Source organism: Balaenoptera borealis, assembly GCF_965194805.1.
Source record: "Balaenoptera borealis genome assembly, chromosome: 17".
In the NCBI taxonomy this organism is placed as follows: Eukaryota; Metazoa; Chordata; class Mammalia; order Artiodactyla; family Balaenopteridae; genus Balaenoptera; species Balaenoptera borealis.
Window position 1 is genome coordinate 6,574,350 of NC_138876.1, and position 24,245 is coordinate 6,598,594.

At 41.6% G+C, this 24,245-nt stretch overlaps 1 long non-coding RNA gene across 1 annotated transcript in view; it reads left to right on the forward strand.

The window, feature by feature from the left end:
- Positions 1-5,281: 5,281 nt before the first annotated feature.
- LOC309615271 overlaps positions 5,282-24,245 on the forward strand; it is a 60,416-nt gene continuing 41,452 nt past the window's right edge. The window contains exon 1 of the long non-coding RNA XR_014236680.1: positions 5,282-7,613. This is a non-coding gene — a long non-coding RNA (uncharacterized lncRNA). The remainder of the gene's footprint in view (positions 7,614-24,245) is intronic.

Sequence of the window (24,245 nt, forward strand, 5' to 3'; positions counted from 1 at the left end):
ATATCCATTTTCAAGCAACTTAAACAACATTGGATTTAATGAACTATATACATATATTTTTTTTTACTAACAATATAAATTTTACATTTTTTATTTCAATGTGCATTCCCTTGATATTTTGTGGGGTTGAAAACTTTTCATATGTTTATTAGCCTTTTGTATGTCTTGTATTGATTGTCTTTTTATATTCTGTGCCTATTTTTCTATGAAAATTTTAAATAATTGATTGTAAAGAGTTCTTCTTATATTCTGATTATTAATCATTTGTTACATATATTGTAATATTTTTCTTACTCTGCATTTTTCTTTTTAATTTATGTTGTGTCTCACAAAAAAGAAATGCAAAAATGTATTATAATCAACTATATCAGTCTTTTCCTTATGGTCTCAAAAGTTTTGAATCCTCCATTGGACAACTTGCCCAACCTAAGGTAATAAAACTACTCCTCTAGAGTTATTATAATGCTTCCCAAATTTTATTTTTAAAACATATCTTTAATACATCTGGGTATTATTTTTATATATGGTGTGAATTAGAGAGATAATTTTTTCAATGGTTATTCAATTGTCTAAACACCATTTCTTGAATTGTTACTCCTTTTCTGTCAGATTTGAAATGAAACTCTTATCATAAATTCTCAAATACCACAGATTGGATTCTGGTCTCTCTTTTCTGTTCTTTTAATAGATTTGTCTAGTCTTTGGACAATGCCAGGCTTTGAGAAAAAAATTAATTTCCATATGTCTAGAATATGATTTTATTTCTGATAGGGCAAGTTGAACTTATTGTATTTCACGTTCAAAATACACTTAGCTATTCTTACTAATGTACTCTGTAAGTGAATTTTAGAATCAGCTTGTTGAGTTCTATTTTTAAAAATGGGATTTTGATTCTAGCCTCTTCATTTCATAAAGGGGCACTCAGATCAGAGAAAAGAAGGCATTTATTCAAGGTCACATATGTGTAAATAACATGCAGATAATTCATTTCTAGGGTAGCTGCCCTGTCCTGACCAGAGAGTCACGACCCTAAGGATCTCATCCATGTACATGTCCTCTGGGACCACATATCTTCCCTACCCTTGTCCATTGAACAAACACCAACACATCCTCCTTTATGTGGAAGGATCAAGGAAGAAATGTGCTGTTATTCTGCTCAAGGACACTTCTTCCTAGTTTCCACTCCTTCTTTTCAATGGTCTTCTGCCAAGTTCGGTGTCCCCAATCTGTGTTTTGTAGCACCAATTTCCCACAAAACATAACATTTTCCACGTTATACTGTGATGGCCTGTTGATGCATCTTGGAGGGTGGGCATAATCATGAAGCAGTCTCAGGTTCCCCCCTTTCATTTATTGCTTAGTTGCAGGAGTTTGAAACAAAGGAATCTTGCTTTATTAAACAATGGTGGGGGAGTACTTGTATCCAATGGATTGATGTTAAATTCTACTTTAAATTCACTGGTGTAGGTCATTATAAGGTCAACAATGGTAGTACATCTTGAAAACCGAAGGACATTTTACAAAATCACTGATTGTGATACTCACTTTTTGTTCACAAATATGTCACCGTTTCTCTTTCCTGACACATAGAAGAATTACTCTTCCTTGGCCTGTTGAAGTTAGGCCTGGCATGAAGACTTGCTTTGGCCAATGAAATAGGAGCAGAAATGATGTGTGTCACTTCCAGATGGCAGTTTTAACAGCCAGTGTGTGGACCACAGATTCCCTGCATCCTGCCTGAGTGATCATGGAAGCATGTGTTGAGATGGAGCTTCCCTTGGCCTCGTTCCCTGAGTGACCAATATAAATAGACCACTCTCTGCCCACCCGTGGTGTTCAAGTAGCATAAGTAAAGCAACAAATGTTTGCTGTTAAGTCACTTAGATTTGGGGATTGCTACCAAAGTATAGTCCAGCCTGTCTTGCCTGATACTGATTATCCCAATGCTCAGTGTAGATGCTCTTTTATTAGGAAGATGGGAACTTATACTGACTACTCTGCTCTCTGTTTCCTCTTGGTTTCTTTAACTACATTTCTTCAAACTTATTAGACTCAGGTTTTCTTATACTTTAAACCACTTTTTATTTCCTTTACAAGCTGCTAACCTTAAAGCAAAGAGCTTCCTTAAAAACAAAACAGATCATTTGTAGAGAAGTGGATGGACCTAGAGACTGTCATACAGAGTGAAGTAAGTAAGAAAGAGAAAAACAAATATTGTATATTAACATGTATACGTGTGGAATCTGAAAAAATTGGTATAGACGATCTTATTTAAAAAGCAGGAATAGAGACACAGACGTAGAGAACAAACGTATGGACACCAAGGGGGAAGGGGCTGTGGGATGAATTGGGAAATTGGGATTGACATATATACACTATTGATACTATGTATAAAATAGATAACTAATGAGAACCCACTGTATAGCACAGGGAACTCTACTCAATGCTCTGTGGTGACCTAAATGAGAAGGAAATTCAAAAAAGAGGTGATATATGTATACATATAGCTGATTCACTTTGCTGTACAGTAGAAACTAACACAATATTGTAAAGCAACTATACTCCAATAAAAAAAAAATTAAAAAACAAAACAGAATGGTGACGATTATAAAGTAATCCTCAGAGAATATGACAAAAATAGAGAATCATAAACTCGGTTTTACGCAAAAAACAAATTGCATCAAATTTATGGTCTGAAGTTCAGCCAGTATGTCTAGTTGGTTGAGTCCTTCATTCATCCCCGGTTTGAGGGGCCTCACCACATGCCACACCCAAGGGATAAAGAAGGGGAGAAGGTGGTGCTGTGTTCAAGGAGGTCCCTTTCCCGTTGTACAGGCAGCTTTTTCAATGATAATGATGATGGACACGATGGCAAGGCTGCCAGGAGAGATCATGTGCAGAGTCTTCCAGGGAACCGAGGAGGGTAAGCCAGCCTTATCTATCTAGAGCCACAAGGAAATTTTCACAGAACAAGAGGCATCTGAGTCGGATTTGAAGAATGTGCAAAGGTTCAGGACGTGTCTAAGGAGATGGACATCTTAGGCAAGGAGATCAATACGTGGGGAAACAAGACAGTACGTGGCCATGCCCTAAAGCTGGGCATTAGCCAATGTGACATATATACACAGTCAAATTCCTCTAGGGGCCAGTCGGGCAATATGCATACATGAAACAGAAGTGATGGGGACATTGGTGACCTGGCAGCATATGTCCCATGTAAATGAGCAGTCCCTCCTCACCTCCAGCTCACTCTTCCCAGATCCTAGCCCAGTGTTCCCAGATCTTTTCTCCTTATTCTCTCCTCCTTCTCTTCCTCCTTCTTCTTCTTTTTCTCCTTCATCTTCTTCTTCTTCCTCTTCTTCTTCGAGCCAGAAATCCAGATATCCATGGAAAATCTGATTTACACTTTGTGTTCACAGGACCAAGACAGATAGTGAAGATATTTAGCAGTTAGCATGGCAAGGGCACTTAAAAATCAGATGTATACTGCACATAAACAGTAAGTGTGGTCTTTCCAGTGACTCTTGGCTGAACGTTGGTTCTGCATGGGACACATTTGGACTGCCCCTAGGCCACCAGTTTACAAGCCCTAATCTCAAACTAAGAAAGAATAAGCAGTAGAGGTGAGAAGGCTGTGAGAAGAAGGCTTGAGTGTGATCACAATGGATTTTGCATATGCTGTGTCAATTAGCTTTTTCTGTGCTATGAAACACCCCAAAATGTAGATGCTTAAAAAAAACAACATTGATTTATGTCATAATTTGGTAGGTCAGCAATTAGCCTGGGCTCAGCTGATTTCACTCATACATCTGTAGTCAACTAACAAGTCCTGCTAGCTGCCAAGGCTGGTTTGTCTAGGGAGGGCCTCAGCTAAGTTATCTTGTCTCTCATCCACATGGTCTTTCATCCTCCAGCCAAATAACTCAGGTTTACTCACATGGCACAGAGTTACACAGCAGCAAGAGAATATAATTTCTACTGTCCAATGTTTTTCAAGCCTCCCTTGCATCACAATGGCTAACATCCTGTTGGCCAAGGCAAGTCACATGGCTGAGCCGAGGCAGAATAGAGTGTGTGGTGGGGAAGGGGACAGGGGAATACAGGGAGGGCAAGAATTTGTGAACATTTTTGCCTTCTCCACATTTGCTATTAAGATTATACAAAGGGTCACATTGTCAAATTAAACTCACAAGAATCAAAGATCTTATCTAATATCAAACTTCACTAATAATTCAGAGGATAGAGGTGAAGGTGACATACAAATCAAGCATGAGAAGTCCAAGATCACCAATCCTTCCTCTTAGGCTTTTCCTCATCACCAGGACATGCTCTGACTTAGCACATGGGGTCCATCACTTTCCCAAAGGGAGATTTTCAGCATGAAGTGTCTCTATCTTACACTCTGATCACAACATACCTGAAGCTGACATCTTCCAGCAAACTATGGTCCAGAAATCTATAAATTCCAGGTTTGTTTACCATAGCAATCTAATCTTATCAAGTATATCCTGCTGAAATAATTCCATTGATAAGGACTTTCTTTTTTTTTTTTTAACATCTTTATTGGAGTATAATTGCTTTACAATGGTGTGTTAGTTTCTGCTTCATAACAAAGTCAGCTTTATAACAGAATCAGCTATACATATACATATACATATATCCCCATATCTCCTCCCTCTTGCATCTCCCTCCCACCCTCCCTATCCCACCCCTCTAGGTGGTCACAGAGCACGGAGCTGATCTCCCTGTGCTATGCAGCTGCTTCCCACTAGCTATCTATTTTACATTTGGTAGTGTATATAAGTCCATGTCATTCTCTCACTTTGTCCCATCTTACCCTGCCCCCTCCCCATGTCCTCAAGTCCATTCTCTACTTCTACGTCTTTATTCCTGTTCTGCCCCTAGGTTCTTCATAACCATTTTATTTTTTATTTGTTTATTTTTTAGATTCCATATATATGTGTTAGCATACGGTATCTGTTTTTCTCTTTCTGACTTACTTCACTCTGTATGACAGACTCTAGGTCCATCCACCTCACTACAAATAACTCAATTTTGTTTCTTTTTATGGCTAATATTCCATTGTGTGTATGTGCCACATCTTCTTTATCTGTTCATCTGTTGATGGACACTTAGGTTGCTTCCATGTCCTGGCTATTGCAAATAGAGCTGCAAAGAACATTGTGGTACATGACTCTTTTTTTTTTTTTTTCAAAGAAAGTCTTTTAATCACATGTATTTTGATTCCCAATTTACTTCTTTTTTTTTTATTAATTAATTAATTTATTTATTTATTTATGACTGTGTTGGGTCTTCGTTTCTGTGCGAGGGCTTTCTCTAGTTGTGGCAAGTGGGGACCACTCTTCATCGCGGTGCGCGGGCCTTTCACCATCGCGGCCTCTCTTGTTGCGGAGGACAGGCTCCAGACGCGCAGGCTCAGTAGTTGTGGCTCACGGGCCCAGTTGCTCTGTGGCATGTGGGATCTTCCCAGACCAGGGCTCGAACCCGTGTCCCCTGCATTGGCAGGCAGATTCTCAACCACTGCGCCACCAGGGAAGCCCCATGACTCTTTTTGAATTATGGTTTTCTCAGGGTATATGCCCAGTAGTGGTATTCCTGGGTTCTATGGTAGTTCTATTTTTAGTTTTTTAAGGAACCTCCATACTGTTCTCCATAGTGGCTGCATCAATTTACATTCCCACCAACAGTGCAAGAGGGTTCCCTTTTCTCCACACCTTCTCCAGCATTTATTGTTTGTAGATTTTTTGATGATAGCCATTCTGACTGGTGTGAGGTGATACCTCATGGTAGTTTTGATTTGCATTTCTCAAATGATTAGTGATGTTGAGCATTCTTTCATGTGTTTGTTGGCAATCTGTATATCTTCTTTGGAGAAATGTCTGTTTAGGTCTTCTGCCCATTTTTGGATTGGGTTTTTGTTTTTTGATATTGAGCTGCATGAGCTGCTTGTAAATTTTGGAGATTAATCCTTTGTCAGTTGCTTCATTTGCAAATATTTTCTCCCATTCTGAGGGTTGTCTTTTAGTCTTGTTTATGGTATCCTTTGCTGTGCAAAAGCTTTGAAGTTTCATTAGGTCCCATTTGTTTATTTTTGTTTTTATTTCCATTTCTCTAGGAGGTGGGTCAAAAAGGGTCTTGCTGTGATTTATGTCAAAGAGTGTTCTTCCTATGTTTTCCTCTAAGAGTTTTATAGTGTCCTGTCTTACATTTAGGTCTTGAATCCATTTTGAGTTTATTTTTGTGTATGGTGTTAGGGAGTGTTCTAATTTCATTCTTTTACATGTAGCTGTCCAGTTTTCCCAGCACCACTTATTGAAGAGGCTGGACTCTCTGTTATCATTTCATCAATAAAGACCATCAGGATTTCTGATGGAATATTTACCAGATTTGACCTGGCTATTTCTTTCTTCTTTTCATTTTTCCTTATTCATCCCTCCCTGGTAAAAAGAATGGTTGAAATTCCAGCTGCTAACCTTTTCCTTCCCGACAATACTTTGGATTTTGACCTTTATATCTAATATTCACTTCTGTAACAAAAATTAAAATGTTTGGCATCATTTACCTTCTCTTTTGGCTGTGTGTGTATGTGTGTGTGTGTGTATACATGCATGGAAATTACTTATCATTTATTGTTGAGACTATGCATTAAGATACATTATTTGATTTCTGTGAAGCCATAACTCTATCTAAAGGGAGAATTTTATTTCATAAAGTATCAGGTTAACTGGGAAATAGTCTTTCCTGGCAGGGGGAGAGGGTCTGTTAGAAAAAATGGTAACTTAATACTTGAGCTAGAACTTCTATTATGGGTTTCAGAAGAGTTTCCAGAATATTCTAGTCCTAGTGTATCATTTCTTTGATGGTCACTTTGGGTAATAGATTGCCTTTCTGGACTTTATCAATAAAAATGAATAATATTGTTGTTAAGATTCCTCCAGAGCAAACATTTATTTGATGAGTGTAATAGGAAATACCAAATACAGGTTCGAATGAGTAGAATAAACTTTGACTTAGTGAAGAGTTTTTAAAGTCCTCTGCAAGACATGCTTTCTCTGGAACCCTAGAGGAATCCTGGCAATGAGATCATATCTGGACTATTCGGAATATGCACTCCTTGGAATGGCTCAGGGAATTCCAGGAAGCTACACTCTGATTACAAAATGGCAAGATCTCAAGATCATTAGAAAGGCTCATGTTCTTTCCGCCTTGCCAACTATCTGCTACTTCCTTAGTGAAATGCAAAACTGTGAGGGTGCATGAGGATCTAAACGCATCATAAATGAGTTGGAAGTGACAGGTCAACCTAAAAGAGTCAAAGAATGGCTCTATACAGAAAAAAAAAATGGCTCTGTACAAAGCAAATAAAGAACAGCTACCAAACCAACCGAACAAAAATAGCTACCAAACCAACCGAACAGAAATAGCTACCAAACCAACCGAACAAAAATAAACAAGGGTCAGTTTATTTGCAGAAAGTTACAGATGAGTGTGTACTTTCTAATAGAGTGGTGTCACTGGTATACAATAAAGACCAAAGCTACAAGGTCCTTGGAGGGCAACTGGTTCAGCACTTCCTGAAGGGTGGTACACAGGTCGGTTGGTGCATGAGTTTATTATGTTATGATACTTGAATCGATTTTCATGTTATGTGTTCATTTTAATGAATGTAATGAAGAGGGTTTTTTTTTTTTTTTTTTGGTGTTTTGTGTTGTTTTGCTTTTTGCTATTCATCATTCAATCTGCCTTTCAATTAGCACCCTGTTCTCCCTACTGGGGAATCTCCCATTTTGTGCTGTCCTGGGGATCCTTGATCATCTATGGCAGGCAAAGGGACCAAATTTTCATCCTCCCCACCCCTGTCCCAAGGTAGACAGGGTATAGATGTGGCTTGGCCAACAAGATAATCTCTCTGGGATTTTGAATTCTGAGCAGGTGACACAGTGATGGCTGAGGGATGGCTGATGGTCATAGTCGTACAGTGGCTGTGGTGTGGCAGTGGCATTTTGCAGAGACCAGAGTGGTTACTCTGCAAGACCACTGCTGCTATGCTTCTGCTGCCTTGTCAACTGGAACATTTTGATACTTGCTGCTTTCAAGTCAGATCTTAGAGCCTCCTGAAAGTTATCTGAAGCCACAGTATCCCTCCAGTAAAACCTCTTTGCTGAAGATGGCTGGAATTTTTTTCAATTGTTTTCAACCAAAGACCTTCTAACTGATTCAATGTGAAAACATGTAATTAGCAAAGCAAACCCATGATTTTATGAATATTATTCCTTAGGAAATAGTAAAGCTTTAAAATAAGATTGATTTAAGTAAAGCTTTAAAATCAGTTTGATTTAAGTGAAATTAAAGGAAAAACATTAGAGAACCATCAGTGTGTGAATACAGAAAACCTGTGATGGTTAGGAAGGTAGAGAAGTAGTTCAAATAACTTTGTAAAGGCAAACTCTTTTTCTTCTGTTTATTCTCTTTGTCCTTAAACTTGGTATTGACAAGTCCAACAGCATGGTGCACACAAACCACATACATCCCCCCTTTCATTGAGTCATTCACTGCTGAGGAATGAGACCTCTTCGCCACACAGAAACACTTACTAGACCAATTTTGGTACTTTTATTCCTCAAGAAACAGTGCATTCCAGCCCAGCAATGACCCCCCTTGAGAGTAACGGAGCACTCTCTGATCTGCAGCTCAGTGGGAGAACCATTGTTTTCCCGAAGCCATCTCATCAGCATGACTTAGGAGTGCAGTAATTAGTGTGACCAGGGAATCAAGTCCTGTTTCCTTTACATTTTAAAAATTAAATCTTGAAATAATTTTCCAGAGGAAACCAACGGAGACCTATCCCTTTACGTTAACTACCCAGTGAAACAGTCCCCAGTGGTATTTCCCCTTCCTCATCCATGCCAATTATAGCATTATAACCTAGAACAAATCAAAAATTGTCCATGTGGGAAGGATGCAGGGCTCTATGGTGGGAAAGAGAACAGACTGGAGTGAGAATGTCCTGAGTTTGAACCTTAGCTGCCCACTGAGTGGGGTTTGGAAGGGCAGTTGAAAAGAGAAAGGCCTTCCAGGAAGAGGCAGTGCATGTGTGGAACCATGGAATGCAAAACCATCTGGAGAGATGGGTGAACTGCAGGAAGGGCGGTATGTCTGGAGAACACGGCGTGAGAGGGCTCTGGTGGCAGGAGGCAAGGCTGTACTTGATGCGAAGGAGATTGGATTTTAGCTGGTAGCTGGTGCGGTGCAGTGAATAGACCACAGCTGGGCAGTCAAATCCCCCTGTATTGGAGGTCCTGACCTGCTACTTACCAACTGTGAAATTGGGATAACAAGACTTCTTTTGTAGAGCTATTTTGAGGATTAGAGATGTGTGCAGACTGTGGCGCCATGCCTAGCTCAGAGATGTTCTTCTGTAGAGAGTTGCTTTTTTTAGGAAATGAATGGTCATTGAAAGTATTTATTGTGGTGTTGAAAGATCATCTCGCTGATGAATGGAGCATTGATTGAGGGGAAACTCGTTAGAAAGGCAACCCGTTGGAAGGTCATTGTGCTTTACTGGGCAAGAAGGAGCCTGGGGTAGGGCAGTGGCCTGGGGGAGGGGTAAAGGAGAGGAGGGACCACTCAGGAGGAATTTGGAAAGTCAAATCTACAGGACCTGGGGTGCGTTGTAAGTGGTGGGCAGAGGATTGGGTGGGTTTGAGGAGTAGGAAGAGTTTAAGATGATGGCCAGGCTTTTTTCTTGGATGAGAGTGGTACCCCCACTGAAGACATAGAATGACAGAAGAAGGGGCAGATTTTGCATGGAGAAGATTGGATCTTAATTTAGGTATAAGCAAAGCCAAAACCAGGAAGTAAAAATATAATCAAATTCCCAGGTCGTTTATCTACCCTTGGTCAAAATCCAGATATTTATGAATATACAGGGACAAGGTATCATCATGAAAGAGCATTGGATGTAGATTAAGAAGACCAGGCATGTCACCTCTGTCTGTCTACTTGCTGTGTAATTTTGGGGAAAAATTACCAAGCTTCTCTGAGCTTCAGTTTCCTAATCCATAAAATAGAGATAATGAGCATCACTCCTGCCACCGCCATCACAGTGTACAGTGTGAAGCGACTCCCCAGAGCCACTTGTCTCAGCACCTCGGTCCCTAGTGCCTCAGGCCCATGCAGGTATGGGTCAGCCATGGGATTTTGCGGGTCATGAACACTCCTGTGTTTTAAAAAGGCAGGTGCAGAGTTCCAAATTGTCCTGGTTGCCTTCCGTGGTAGGACTCGCCCACAGACTCTAGAGCAAGGACAGCATGCCCCTTTGTGGGAACACACTGCACTCTCCACCATCTGCCCGAGGCAGAGGGAAATGGAGACAATGTTCTGTCCTCTGCAGGGACTGGCGCCTCCAGGAAGAGACAGGACAAGAAGATCTGTTCCCCACAATCCCGAGAGAATGGCTGCTGACAGTTTTCTTCGGGCTTCACTGAAGCCAAGATGAGAAGGAACATGAGAATTTTAGTAGGAAGGATGGAAGGAAGTAAATACAGAAGCCTAGAAAGAAGTGAGACCGGAAAGGAGGGAGTTTGATCAGTAACCTGACCTCCATCTCCTTGTGTTTTCAGCAGTCGGAACCTAATACTAGTAAATGTGACTTCCAAGGCAAGTACTAGTGGCCCACCCCTTAATCCAGTTTCCCCTGTTCATTCTTCATGATTCAGCCCAGGTGGCATCTCTTAACCATCTCGGCCAGGTGAGATGGTCCCCTGGCTGCTCCCACACTATTCTCTTTCAATGCACTCCCTTCTTTGTATAGCAATGATCTATTTACATGCCAACCTTCCTCACAAGACTGGGGGATACATGTTATTACCACCACCATCCTTCGTAAACAGACAAGATGGTTGGAACTCAGAGGAATTAAGTACCTTCCCTAAGGTCACAGAGCTAGGATGTGGCAGATCCAAGATTTAAACCTGCCTTAATGTGGTCTCATTCCAAAGCTCTTAATTCTCCCCATTTCAAACTGTTTTCTACAACAAATAGATTGCTAAAGCGTCCCTGTAGGAAATGTGTTTTCTCTAAAATGAACCTCAAGCTGGACACTCAAGAGTGGTCCCAAGGGTCTTGGGGCGATGGAATATTCGGCCTTTCAAAGAGAATGATCGTATAATTCACAAGTTTGCCTTTCAATTAACTGAGGACTGTGGCTCTTTATTTAATGTTATTTCTACATAATCTAATTTTGGCTGCAGGTTAATGGACCCGTGGGGAGTTATTGCTACTTCAGTTTCAAAAGCATTCAGCAGCATTCCCAGATTATTGGTTGTTAATGGAATCACCCAGCTGTTTTGACTTTCTCCCAATCCTTCTTGAGGTGACCCTAGAGAAGAGGACAAAAACAGAGACCGTGGGACTCACTTTTAGGACATCGGGACTTGCTGAGCTCTATCCACGTCTGCCAGCCCTGTGGCCACACTTGATTCCAGGTCCGAGAAAACCACAGGCTCAACACCAGACCCTACTTGTCCCATACTATTATTCATGCAAAAAATTTACTAAGCACCTAGTACGCCCAACGTACTATGCTGGTACGGCTGGAGACATGGAGATGAATCAAGTATGGAGTGAAGTAAGAATCCCACCTGGTTGGGATAATCACTAAAGCTGCAGCTTCCTTATATGCAGGGTTCATCTGAAGTTTCATCAAGGTGCTCATCATTGCTTATTTGTTCATCCAAGTAATACGGATGGAAAATCTACCTTGCACCAGGTACTTTCCCGATGGTACCTTCTGATGACTCCAGCTTGTAAGAGCTGATGGTCTCATCAGGGATACAGATAAATTAATAGGTAGTGACGGTTCACAGTGACAAATCAGCAAAGTTGGAAGCAACAGCAGATTATAAGCACATAGAGGATTCATTCCTATTCAGGATTGAGAAATCAAGCAATCTTCCTAGAGGATCTTAGAGTTTAGTCTGAGTTTAGACCTCCTGAATAGGAGTCAGTGCCAAGAATTAGCAAAGAGGTAGAGGGGCACTGTTTAGTTGGAGGACCAGCATGAGAAGAAACACAAGATGAGAAAGAGTAAGTCATAGTGGGGAAAGTATGGTGGTTAACGTGGTTAAAGTAGAGCTCAGAGTAAAGATAACAGTAAAGAGGGATGAGGCTGGAGAAAAGAGACCCATGCAGAACATAAAGGTCCTCAGAAGTCTGCAGAAGAGATTAGACTTCATCCCGTAGATAATGAAGGTGTGTAGATGTTCTGTTAGGTGAGTGACATGAGCAGATTCGGACTTTTGACAAATCATCCGGCTGCACTATGTAGACTTGATTTGGGCATTGAAAAATGGGAGGCTGGAGGAGTTGGACCAAGACAGTGACCAGAGCTACTGACGAAGCAATAAAGATGAAGAGAAGGGGAACCAATATGAAGAAAAATTGGGATCAGTGTCAACAGAAAATATCAGAAGTGAGATGAGTTTCTGTAACTGCAAACATTTGACTTTCAGAAAAGTACAAACTAGAAAGTCAGCTTCAGCCCACCTCAAGCCCAGATTTCCACCTTTTGTGAATTAGGGACACCTAAGTTAATGAGGTTTTTCTATACTGGAATACTAGATCAAAGCCATTCTACTCAAGATTTTATAAATTTAATAATATTTGAAGAAGAAAGAGTTTGGGAGTCTAATAGTGCAGATGACTTTGATTGTAGGCTTGGGGGGTGATTCAGGATCCAGTAGGTCATGGAAAAATTTCCCCAAATGATGGCAAGGTAAATGAATGGCTTTCATTTTAATGAGAGCCCAAGCTTCATTTTCATAGATTTGTTAAATTATGCTTCACTGGTAGAATATTTAATTTGCTTTAGAAAGGAAAAATATTCTTGGTTCCTCAAAGGCATGGGGGCATAAAGATTGGTGGCCTTTTTCCTAGTATTCCACTCATAAAATGGCTTCAGGTCCGCACAGAAGGTACTAGAGGCAGAATGTCTTACACATTTTTAAAAGTATGAAAAGTCTTCACTCTGGAGAAGGTGATGTGTCACGTTTCCTGAAAATCACACCCCAGCTTTTGTACTGCAAAGGTGTGGGCAGAAGTGGAAGGACATGTTGTCTGGAGGCCAACTGATGGGGTCTGGAACAGCTGTTTGCACCTAACCCAGATGCACAAGTTCGGGGAAATCACTGAATCGTTGTAGTGTGCCATCTTATCTGTGAAATGAAGGTGGTGATGAGAACCACCTTGCAGGGCAACTGCAAGGCGCAAGTCAGAGCGCTCTATCCTTACTTTCAACCCTGTTTTGTCGTCTGCAAGGTGAGGAGGGTAAATCCTGCCGTGCCTACTTCCCAGGCTGCTGGGAGCTCGAGGGACCCACCTGATCATGGCTCCCGTTCAGATGCTGAATGCCAAGAGGGCAGGATCTGTAAGCCCTCCTGTCACAGGCTCCTGCCTGGCTCCTACCAGCACTCAAGAGAGTTGCCAGAATTCAATCTATCAAAAGAAATTTGACTTCTGCATTGTTCACTTGTGAAACGTGAAATGTGCTGTCTTTGGAAAAGAAAAAAAGCATTGTCAGGGTGAACTGGGGCTGTGGTTTGGAAAGAGACTCTTTCTAGGTCACTTACTGACATTGGTGTTGCCCAAACAGTAGCCTAGGAAGTTCTATAGCCACAGAGTCCCCCAGAGACCCTGCATCTCACCCCTCACCCCCTGCTACTGCCTCACCTCTCCCACTCTTCTGATGCCCTGATCTGGGACAGTGAGTTGATAAGAAGAAAACAGAGGAAGGAGATCAGGTGTTGACAACTTGACCATATGTATCTGAAATATTCTCAGGGACAGGGCAGGGGGATATTGAATAGCTGATTGAGAGAAGAGCCGCCCCAACAGTGTCTCTGAAGAGTACAGTCCTCACTGCCCCTGCCCTGGCTCAGCCCTTCGTAACTTCTCACCAGAACGCTTTCAACAGCATCCTGTTCTTTCTCTCTTTCACGACATGCCTGGGTTTTTCCTCCCACACAGGTTTGAAACTTCCACACTTGCCCCTAGCCCTTCCCTTGTAAAGAGTGAAGGCTTTGCAGACCTAATCGCAAATCCCAGCTCTGCCACGTGGCTACCGCTGTCCTCCCCTGAGAGGTTTGTTGCAAAGAGCAGTAATAATGCAGCTACGACACAGAGTAGCCATCCAAGAAATGATCGCTCATATTATTTAAAAAGGAAAGTTCCTGACTCCTCAGCCTGGCACGGACGCTTTTCCAGGCTCAGCCGATGGAATACTTGTCAGGACCCTGCTCTCCAGCTCTGAACTGCTGTCAAACGAGGTCAGTTCAGGGGCTCAGCATGCTGGGATCTGTGCATAAAAAGGATGAACCTGAGGCTTTGGGGACCAGGGTGTGCAGCTGCGGCGGGGCTTACCAAGCATTTCATGAGCATTTCACGTGACCAGTTCTGACCAATGGGCCATGAGAGGTGTCTGGAATCACTCCCCAGTTGATACACGATCTTCTAAGTGTTCTTTCTTCATTACAATACCCTTGTTGAAATGCAGCCACGTGATCCAAGAGCCTGGCTCACCGAGTCACTGTGTGAAGGAAAGCTGGCCTGGAGATTCTCCGGGACTCTGCATGACTAAGCAATCTTTGCTGTGCTATGCTGCCTAGATTTGGGGGTTGTTAGTTACTATAGCATAACCTAACCTATCCTAACTAATACGTAGGTGAAATATTTATTAAACAGTTACTATTGCTTGCTTTACACAAGGCCATTAGGATAAGTGATAACAAAGATACTCATGAGCCCTGTTTTCATTTAGCGAACTAGTGATGAAGTAACACGGTAAACAGATGATTACAACACAGTGTGATATGCACTCAAATACAATTTGCTCTCGGAGAATAGAGCAAGAGAATTTAATATAGTCTGGGGTCAGGGAAACATTCTTAAAGAAAGTAACATCTAGTTAGAACCTAAAGAATGGATGACAGGGGCTTCCCTGGTGGCTCAGTGGTTAAGAATCCGCCTGCCAATGCAGGGGACACGGGTTCGAGCCCTGGTCCCGAAAGATCCCACATGCCATGGAGCAACTAAGCCTGTGCGCCACAACTACCAAGCCTGCGCTCTAGAGCCTGTGAGCCACAACTACTGAGCCCGTGCACCACAACTATTGAAGCCCACGCGCCTAGAGCCCATACTCTGCAACAAGAGAAGCCACTGCAATGAGAAGCCCGCACACCGCAACGAAGAGTAGCCCCCGCTCGCCGCAACTAGAGGGGGCCCTCGCGCAGCAACAAAGACCCAACGCAGTCAAAAATAAATTAAAAAAAAAAAAAAAGAATGAATGACAGGGGATATGCAGGGCTGTTTTGAGGATTCAGTGATATGTTCGTTATGAAGGTCATGGTCAATAAATAATTCCATCTCTCACCTTAATTTTTCAAGTACTTTTACCTGGATCTAGTCACCATCTTCCCAGAAAAAATGCAAAAGTCTCTCCCTTTAATTATTAGCACAGAAAATCCTCTCTCTATTCTGAATTCCCTTTACTTGAAATTCTAGAATATCCAGACTTGCTTTATACAGCCATCCTATATTTTTTGGGCTTCAGAGATAGTACAGACGAGGTATGAGTCACTCCATCTTGTGACTTAAGGAATATGTCTTAGAAACTGAGTCATAAAATTATAAAGTCATGAAACATTTGGATGGAAGACCAAAGGGAAAAAAAATAAAAGTTCTTGGCATATGAATTATCTTGAAACAAATTTGTAATAGGATGTTGAAACTGAAGCCTCTGATAACAGACAAGAAATTCAAAGCCAGATCTCTGGGTTGGGTATTTGCAAAGGAAATGTCAGAAGACCTGTCCCAGAGTTCTAGGACCCTCTTCCTCACTGAGGATTTAAAGAGAGTTAAGGGGGGATGGAAGGAGGGAAATTATCGAGGAGCTTTCTTCAGAGATGCCATTGTATTCATGGGTCCCAGCTAAAGTGTGGTAAGAGCCTTCAAAGGAATCATTCTAAGAGATTTGAAGTATGTTCCCTGCAGCTGAGGTCTGATTTCCAACCAGGAAATGCAGAGGATAGAAGAGGGCTAATATGCTGCTTTGGGGGTGGAATTTTGGGAATCCTGCTGTGCAGGGACCCAGTGATTCTTGGAGAAAAGGATGTTGGTGTTTCCCATGAGCCAGTGTGGGACTCTTTGGGGTGAGGGAAAGCCAGGGTGGGAATGTTTCAATTCATCAGGCTCCCAGGGGGGTGGGGGGATTCTATTATCAACAACCTGGGTTCCTAGGGTCTGAGTTGCTTCTAGCTGGGTTGGGGGAGCCTCAGGGGAAGTTCTCAGTGGTAGGATTTCTGAGAGCCCCAAAATGTCGATACTCCTGCCAGGTCCTGGGGCGCTAGGGCAGCCGATGATGGTGTCATCCAAAGATGCCATCCTATTCTCTTACGTCACCTTCTTCCCCCCTCTCATCCTGGAGCAGTCAGAAGCAGCTGAGAAGCTGTGGTTTTGGAAATTGTTAAAGCACAAGAGAGAGGAATGGAGGAGTCAGTCCCAAACTCCCCACCTTTCCCTGCATGGGCTTCCAACCTAAAAAAGTCTGAGCTGGGGGGGAGAAGGAAGATTCACTACCAAATCTTGTTGAGACTTTTGGCTAATACCTTTGACTGGGCACTTAATTTTTGAGACTTAAAATGGCTATGGAAATGCCAATTACCTGAGAGTTGTCAGAAAGGTCTTGGACTTACCTTATTTTCTTCCAAGGGCAGGAGAAGATTGCCCCATTGAGTACATTTTAAAGAAGTGGTGGGAGAACAAACCACAAGTGCATTTTAACTGCTTCATAAGCTGTGCTTGTTCAACCTGTATTTCATAAGGGGTTTTCAAGCATCTCTTTGAAACTTCAGGGAAGAAAGGTCCTTAAAAATTACTTAAGAATAAGAAATGGCAAATGGATACCAATTGTACAGTGCTCCTTATCATTCACTTAGGATGTACAAAAGTCCCTTGTGTTTTCTTGATTTAGTATCAACTCTCATCCTTTCCTGTTAGGAGGTCTAGTTTGTCAACCTGAAATTCTCATCCAAGAAGGTTTTTAGGAACAGAATCGTCCAGGTTGGGCACTGCAGGGTGAGGAAATCATGTGTATGACACTTGCATTGCCCACCTTTATTCTGAGCCATTTTTAAGGCTTCTGAGCCCTGTCTATCGCTGTAACCTGGATTTAGCTATGCCTCTTGGGTTGCCTCAGTCTAGACGTAAGTCATTTTTCACCACATAAACATCAAAAAAGCAAACCAACACACACACACACACACACACAAACACACGCGCACAGACATACACACACATACACACACACTCCAAACTACCTCCTCCTCTGTCAAATCACAAATCAATTCTTAAGACCTGAAAGAGAAACGTTGTTTGTTTGTTTGTTTTTAAGTATTATTTCTGAAGACTATTTAAGATTACAAAGAGGAATAAATCACATATACCAATGCCCAGACCAAAATTTCTTCTTTAAGCATCTTTTTATTTTCTCAAATTTTCCTTTCCTAAAGCAGCTGTCATCCCTCTCCATTGGCTGGAACCCTCCTCCCATTCCATACCCCATCTGCTTACATACCCTGTTCCTAGTTTGGCTGAACAAAGGCTCAGCCTTTAGCCAAGTCCTGACCAGCTGCCCTGGGCTTGCCCTGAGCCACTGAAATTCTCAGGCAATCCCGGGTACATTTGGGTGGTGGATGTGGTTGGGGGATGGAGGTGGGGTCATGAGCATCAATACTGATTAGGTGCTTCGGGTGTCTTCCTCTTTTCAGGATGTGACTGCATAGCTCCTCTGACTTCTCCTCTCCCGAGTGCTTTTTGCCCCTGTAATCCTGTTCTAGCTGGGCCAAAACTACAGAAGGATTGCTTCCAGCCTCCCATGAAATGGGTCTTCACAGTCATGGAGCCTCCAGAAAGGGAAAGAGTAAACAGGACAGATTCCTTCTAACTTTGACCTCATAGGCAAATTAGTTCCTGTCATGGTGTATGCCCAAGAAACTGGAGCTTGGTCTCCCTCTTTTTCTGAAAGCAAAATATTGTCCATAATTTTACCAATTCAATTAAGTGAAAATATTCTTAGTTCCTCAGACTCTGGCCCTGCTAACCAGTTCACATTCTCTCTTTTATCCATCTTCGTTACTGAATACACATGGCGGTTCATAATCGAAAAATGCGTGAACGTGCAGAAAGCCAGGGAAGTTATATGATAAAGACATTCATTCCACAAGTGCATCCTAATTTGGGACCTTATTATGGGGGCCAGTGACAAATATTTCTGCAAACTTTCAAGAAAGCGGGAGAGCAGGAAAAGTAGAATACATTTGTAGAGGTAAAATTAAATGGTGTTTCATTACAAATGGCAATCTGAATAAATTCAGATCAGGGGACATCGGTCTTCAAGGACTTCAAAGGTGGCAATTAAAAAAAAACACATAAAAATCTCTATCCATTAAAAGCACCAAGACACTAAAAAATCCAGCAAAAAAAAAAAAAAAAAATCCTTTCTCAACACTGTCAAACTCAATTCTCATGGAGGAAAGCTGCCACATCTTGCATTCTGCACAAGAGACACATTTTCAAAAAACTGTATCACCTAGTTTGTATTACCTAATTTTACTTAGTGACACCCTATTTTGCCACCCCTGCCCACGCAGCCCGTAGAAAGAGGCAATGAAGCATCCTCTGGCGTAAATTGGAGTCAGAACTAATCTTCATCAGGAGAAACTTGCAGGTAATACATGATGGGCCAGGCATGGTGATGGGGCGGGTGGGAGTCCAGGGCATCTGTCTCACCTCCAGTGAGCTGCAAACCCATCCGGAAAACAGGGCATATTGGGGACCATTCTGTCAGGGTTGTCTCTCTAATATCTCCTCAGTCCGTGTCCTCTTTGCCATCCCCACTGCTCCTTGAAACACATACGATACTATTCAGGCTCTTTGGATGGCCCCAAAGGGTAGAAGTAGGAACAGTGGGGAGATTCTCTAGGGAAGAACCTTAAAGCTCAATGGAAGAAACCATGATTGAGATTCGGCTTTGAAAGAGTTTCCACCAAACAAATATTATTTTTTAAGTAATAACTAATTGTTTCCTCTTCCTAAATTAATCATACATGGGTATAAATTGGCAGACGCTAAATGCAAAACAGGAAAGAGCAATAAAACACTGTTAAATGGAGCTTCTGCAGCCGACACTGCTGGCTGCCTAACCAATGACGACGTTCCTCATCCTTCTTTGTCCCAGAAGAGCCCACCTCTCCTGACAGCAAGAAAGTGCTCAATCCTTGCTTTCGAGCTTTCCTCACAGCGAGGGGTGTCCATGGAAATCAGTCTGGGCTAATGAGACATAAAGGGAAGTTTGCTGTGTTTGGAGGAGACTTCCAGAAAATACTCTCCCTGTTCCATGATAAAAATAGATTTTTTTTTTTTTTAAAAAGCAATGTGCCTCCCTTTTCCTTTTGGATTGCCATCTTAGGGCTGTGCCTGGTGACATGATTTATGCACAAAGCACATCAGCTCAGAGAGAGGGGAGACTTGGGTCCTTGATGGCATTGACCAGGTGCTGAATCAGTACTGGAACCACCTGCTTCTGGGCACCTTGTTATTGAAAAAAAGACCTAATCTCTAAGTCATTCTTAGTGAGATATTCTGTTATTTTTAGCTGAAAGCATCCTAACTGATGTAATTGTTTAATGAGTTACCCGTTCCTTTGGTCACCCATGAGACTATTGTTTAAGTACGGCTTCTCCAAAGCTTTTGGTAATGTTGAGGATTGCATGTAAGTCTGCATTGTTACCTTTGGGAGGCCCACAAGAAAAACCAACATTCTTGTTTTCCAGAGAGACAGAGAGGGAGACATGGGCTTTTTCTTTGAACCTGAAAAGACTGAATCCTATCTCAGTTACTTTCCATCTGTGCAACCTTGAGCAGGTACTTACCACCCTGAAACTCAATTTGCTCATCTGTAACACGAAGCATAGCAGCAGGACTTACTCCAACTCTTGAGGAATTGAATGAGATAATAATGCTATAAGGCACCCAGCACAGCGCCCGGCAGGCGGTGAGAACTCAGTCCCTGCTATGCGGTTTCTGTTCTCCACCTGTGGAGGTGTGAGAGTGTTGAACGATTTTGAGTTGCTTGGAAACTGGCTAGCTCTTATTTTTCCTTGCAAGTTAGGATAAGGACCACTCACCTGGGCCTCATAGCAAAGGAAGCAGCATCATGAATCCTTGGAGAGGCTAGAGGGCTATGGATAGAAGGGAAGTTCAACATCCAAACCATCGCTTAAGAAGCCTATTCTGGGAATTTCCTGGTGGTCCAGTGGTTAGGAATATGTGCTGTCGTTGCTGAGGGCATGGGTTCGATCCCTGGTCAGGAAATTAAGATCCCACAGGCTGCGAGGTGCAGCCAAAGGGGGAGGAAAAAAAAAAAAAAAACAAGAAGCCTATCCTACTCTAAGTCCTGTTGCTTTTCTCATCTTATTTCTAGGCATTGCTAAAAGGTAACAATGCTAGAACCATTCTTGGGTCTTACCTAAGCCCACCTACTCTGTGATTCTCCATGCCTTTGTCTAGACTGTTCCCAGGCCTGGAGAAGCATTCTCCACCACCTGGCTGACCTGCTTCTTCCCCTCCTAGGTGCCTCATTTCTCAGCCCTCTCTGAGTTAGGTGCCCCTTTTCTCACCCTGTAGACTCTCTGCTGGTCCCTATCACAGAATTCTTTATGCATTTGATTTCTTGTCTCCTCAGTCCCAAGCACATTTCTTGCATACATTGAGTTGTAAATAAATGTTGGTTGAATGACAACACACCTATAAAAAAATAAGGTTAAACTCAGTTGTAAGTAAACACTATTCTATGCAGTTGTATACTTGATCTAGCAAAGTTATTTCTATCTTTTTTCTGTGAGATAAACCTGATATGTTTATTACCTCCACCATAATTTTTTTTCTGGGAACCTTCTGCGCTATTGCTGTAAGGAGCATAGACAGCCGCCACCTTGCCGGAGTGAAATTGTGCAAAGAAACGCAACATATGTTTAGAAATTGAAAAGCACAATTAATAATTCCTGAATTAAAGCAGAACTCATAATGGAAATCTAGAAGTGAGTGATGATAAAATTGCATATTAAAACATGAGTAATGCAATTTAAAGGATACTTAGAAGGAAATATATTGTCTTAAATGTATGTATTGGAAAGAATTAAATCTTAAGAAGCTACATATTTAATACACAAACTAAAAGCAAAGAACCATAGAATAAACTGAAAGAAACTTTAAAAGATAATCAAGATAAAATATAAAAGCAATTAAATAGAAAATAAGGACGCTGTAATGATATTTATTTTTGAAAAGGTAGCTCATTGAAGAGACCCATAAAATAGCTCTGTGACAAGATTGCTCTACAAAAAAGAGAAAACACAAATAAGCAATATTTATAACAACAAAGGGAACATAGCTGCAGTTTCAGAGGCATTTTAGCAATCATTAAACAATGCTGTGAAGAGTATTATGACAATAATTTTGATAACTGAGATGAGATTAATATTTTCAGAAAAATAAAAATTACCAAAATTGACTCAAGAAGAAATAGAAAACCTGAATTGACCATTCAGTAAATTAAATTTGTGGTCAAAAATCTGCCTACCCTTCCGGAAAAAGCAACAGTACAAGATAATTTCAAGTTTTACCAAACCTAAGAATGAACAATTCTTATCTTATGCAAGCTCTTCTAGAGACTAGAAAGAGGGAAACTAGCTGAGAGAAAAGGGCTAAGAAAAACCTTTTCTTTCTAGATGGACAAATTTGACCGTGTGTTAACCCTGAAATCCTGCTAAAGGTGAAATGTGAGCACTGTTCCAGGCAATGTAACTTACGGTTAGGGAAGAAAAAAAAACCTCCATGATTGATAACTGCATCATTCCTGGGAGGACTGTGGATGGACTCTAGATGCCTGGCAGGAGGCTGTGATTTGAGCTTCCTGTGTGGGGCAATCTGTAACTGGGTTTGTCCTTTATGGGGATATAGAAGCTATGGCTAGGAGTTGTTACAACTTTGTTGGTTCTTATTTCAGGTGATGGCTCCTAAATCCACCCAGGTGGTCTCTCTCCCTTCACCTGAGCTGTCACTTGGGTGATCTGAGAATAGCCAGCGACTGCTGTGTCAGCTGCTGCGAAGACTCCCACCCAAGAGAGATGTCCTGCTGACAGGTGTGTATGACCTGCAGCCTTCAATGTCACCTGATGCCAGGTGTGGCCTGTGGACTCAGCCCTAGAACCTAAATGTCTAGTTGAAACTGAGACCATTGTTGGTGGATATTGCAAGACTCAAATCATGGGGCCGGTCTAGACTTGATAACAAATAGATGAAGATAAGAGTGGACAATAAAATTATTGGCAATATCATTTTTGAACAAAGATGCAAACATCCTAATATTAGCAAATTGATTCCAGCAATGTATTTAAACACATACACACACACACACGTACACACCCCTCTATAAACACTCACAGAAAAAACCAAATGGAAAAATATTAGAAAAATCGATTATCAAATTCTACCTTAATGGATTAAGGAGCAAAACAATTTGACAAACACTGTTGGCTAACACATCAGCCCGTCCTACCCTTCTCCTATCTGGCCTCCACTACAATAGTTGCAGCTGTTTTTGCAAACGACCTTCCATGTAGATCAATGAAAGAGAAAGGAAATCCCAGAAGGAAAGTCACTTAGATATTGCAACTTTTAAAATAAATTGGAATTACAAATCAGTGGACAAGAAAGGGCTGTTCAATTAATAATACTGAGCAACTGATTAACATATGGAAGGCAATAAAATTAGATTTCGACCTCACATCATTAATTCCTTCCTTACACAAAAGCAAATTTAACATGAATTAAAGCAAAATGTAAAACTTGTAAAAAATAATAGGAAAATATTATGATATATGGGTTAGCAGGATTTCTTTAATAAGACCAAAACCCCCCAAAACCCCACCATTGCTTATTATAGAAAACATCAATGAATATAGTCATATTCGTGTTTGTAACAAAATGTCACATACAGCATATTACCATTTATGTAAATTGCAAAACCACACAAGGCAATGTATATGGAAACTTGCACAATGTTTGAAGCAGGCACAGAAAAGTTCATCCCCACAGCAGGTTGATGACAGTATGTGCCCTTGGGGAGGGGCAGCGATCAGAAGCCGTAAGAAGAGAACCTCAGCTCTACTTTTGATGCCTTCACATTTTTTAAAAAGCTTTAAGGCAAATAGGACAAAATATTAACCTCTGTTAATTCTCAGTGGTGGGTCCGTGGTTACTTGTCATAACAATACTATCTATAATTTTTCCATATTTGAAAATTTCTATGATAAAAAATAATACAGTAACATGCCTGTCTCTCCATTGTATCCTAATTCCCCATGACAACCTGGATGAAGTCCAAACAACATAACAAGGACCAGAAGGAAGATCCTCTGAAGAAGAGCCCCTATCTCCTTACTGCCTTATACTCAATCCTCAGGCCATGGGGAGCTATTTGTTGCTATACCACACATGCACAGGCGTGTTCACACACATGTACACAGACCTATGTGTATGGACACACATACACGCCCACTCAGTCACATAGCCCTACTTCTTGACTCCAAGCCTTTGCCATACTGTCCCTTCCATGTGGACTCTTCTTCCATCTCTGTCGGTTAATTCCTAACCATCCTTAAAGAACCTCACCTGGGGCCATCTTGTCTTGAAGCCTCCCTTGATCCCTTGAAGCCAGTTTCTCGCTGCTCCCACAATGTGTGCCTGTCTCTGTCACTGTAGCCATGTTTCTGTACTCTCTCTATGTTGCCTGTCACCCAGTAGATTGCCAGACCTTGAGTACAGTGAATGATCTTATTTGCCTTAATGTTTTAGTACCTAGAATAGCGCTGGGCATTTAATGGGCATCCACTAGGTGTCCCTTGATTGAAGAGTGGACCCACTGCATGTGGACAGCCAGGAAAAGTTGACTAAGTGTGTAAATACCCCAAGATGTTTATTTTTCCTGGAGTATATAACTGGAGGTCTTACTCTGATACTAGCATTTGGGCAACTCTTTAGTGTGGGTCACGGATACTGTATCAGATATGGGGAGAGACAATACTGTGTTCTAACCCCCTTTCTTCTCA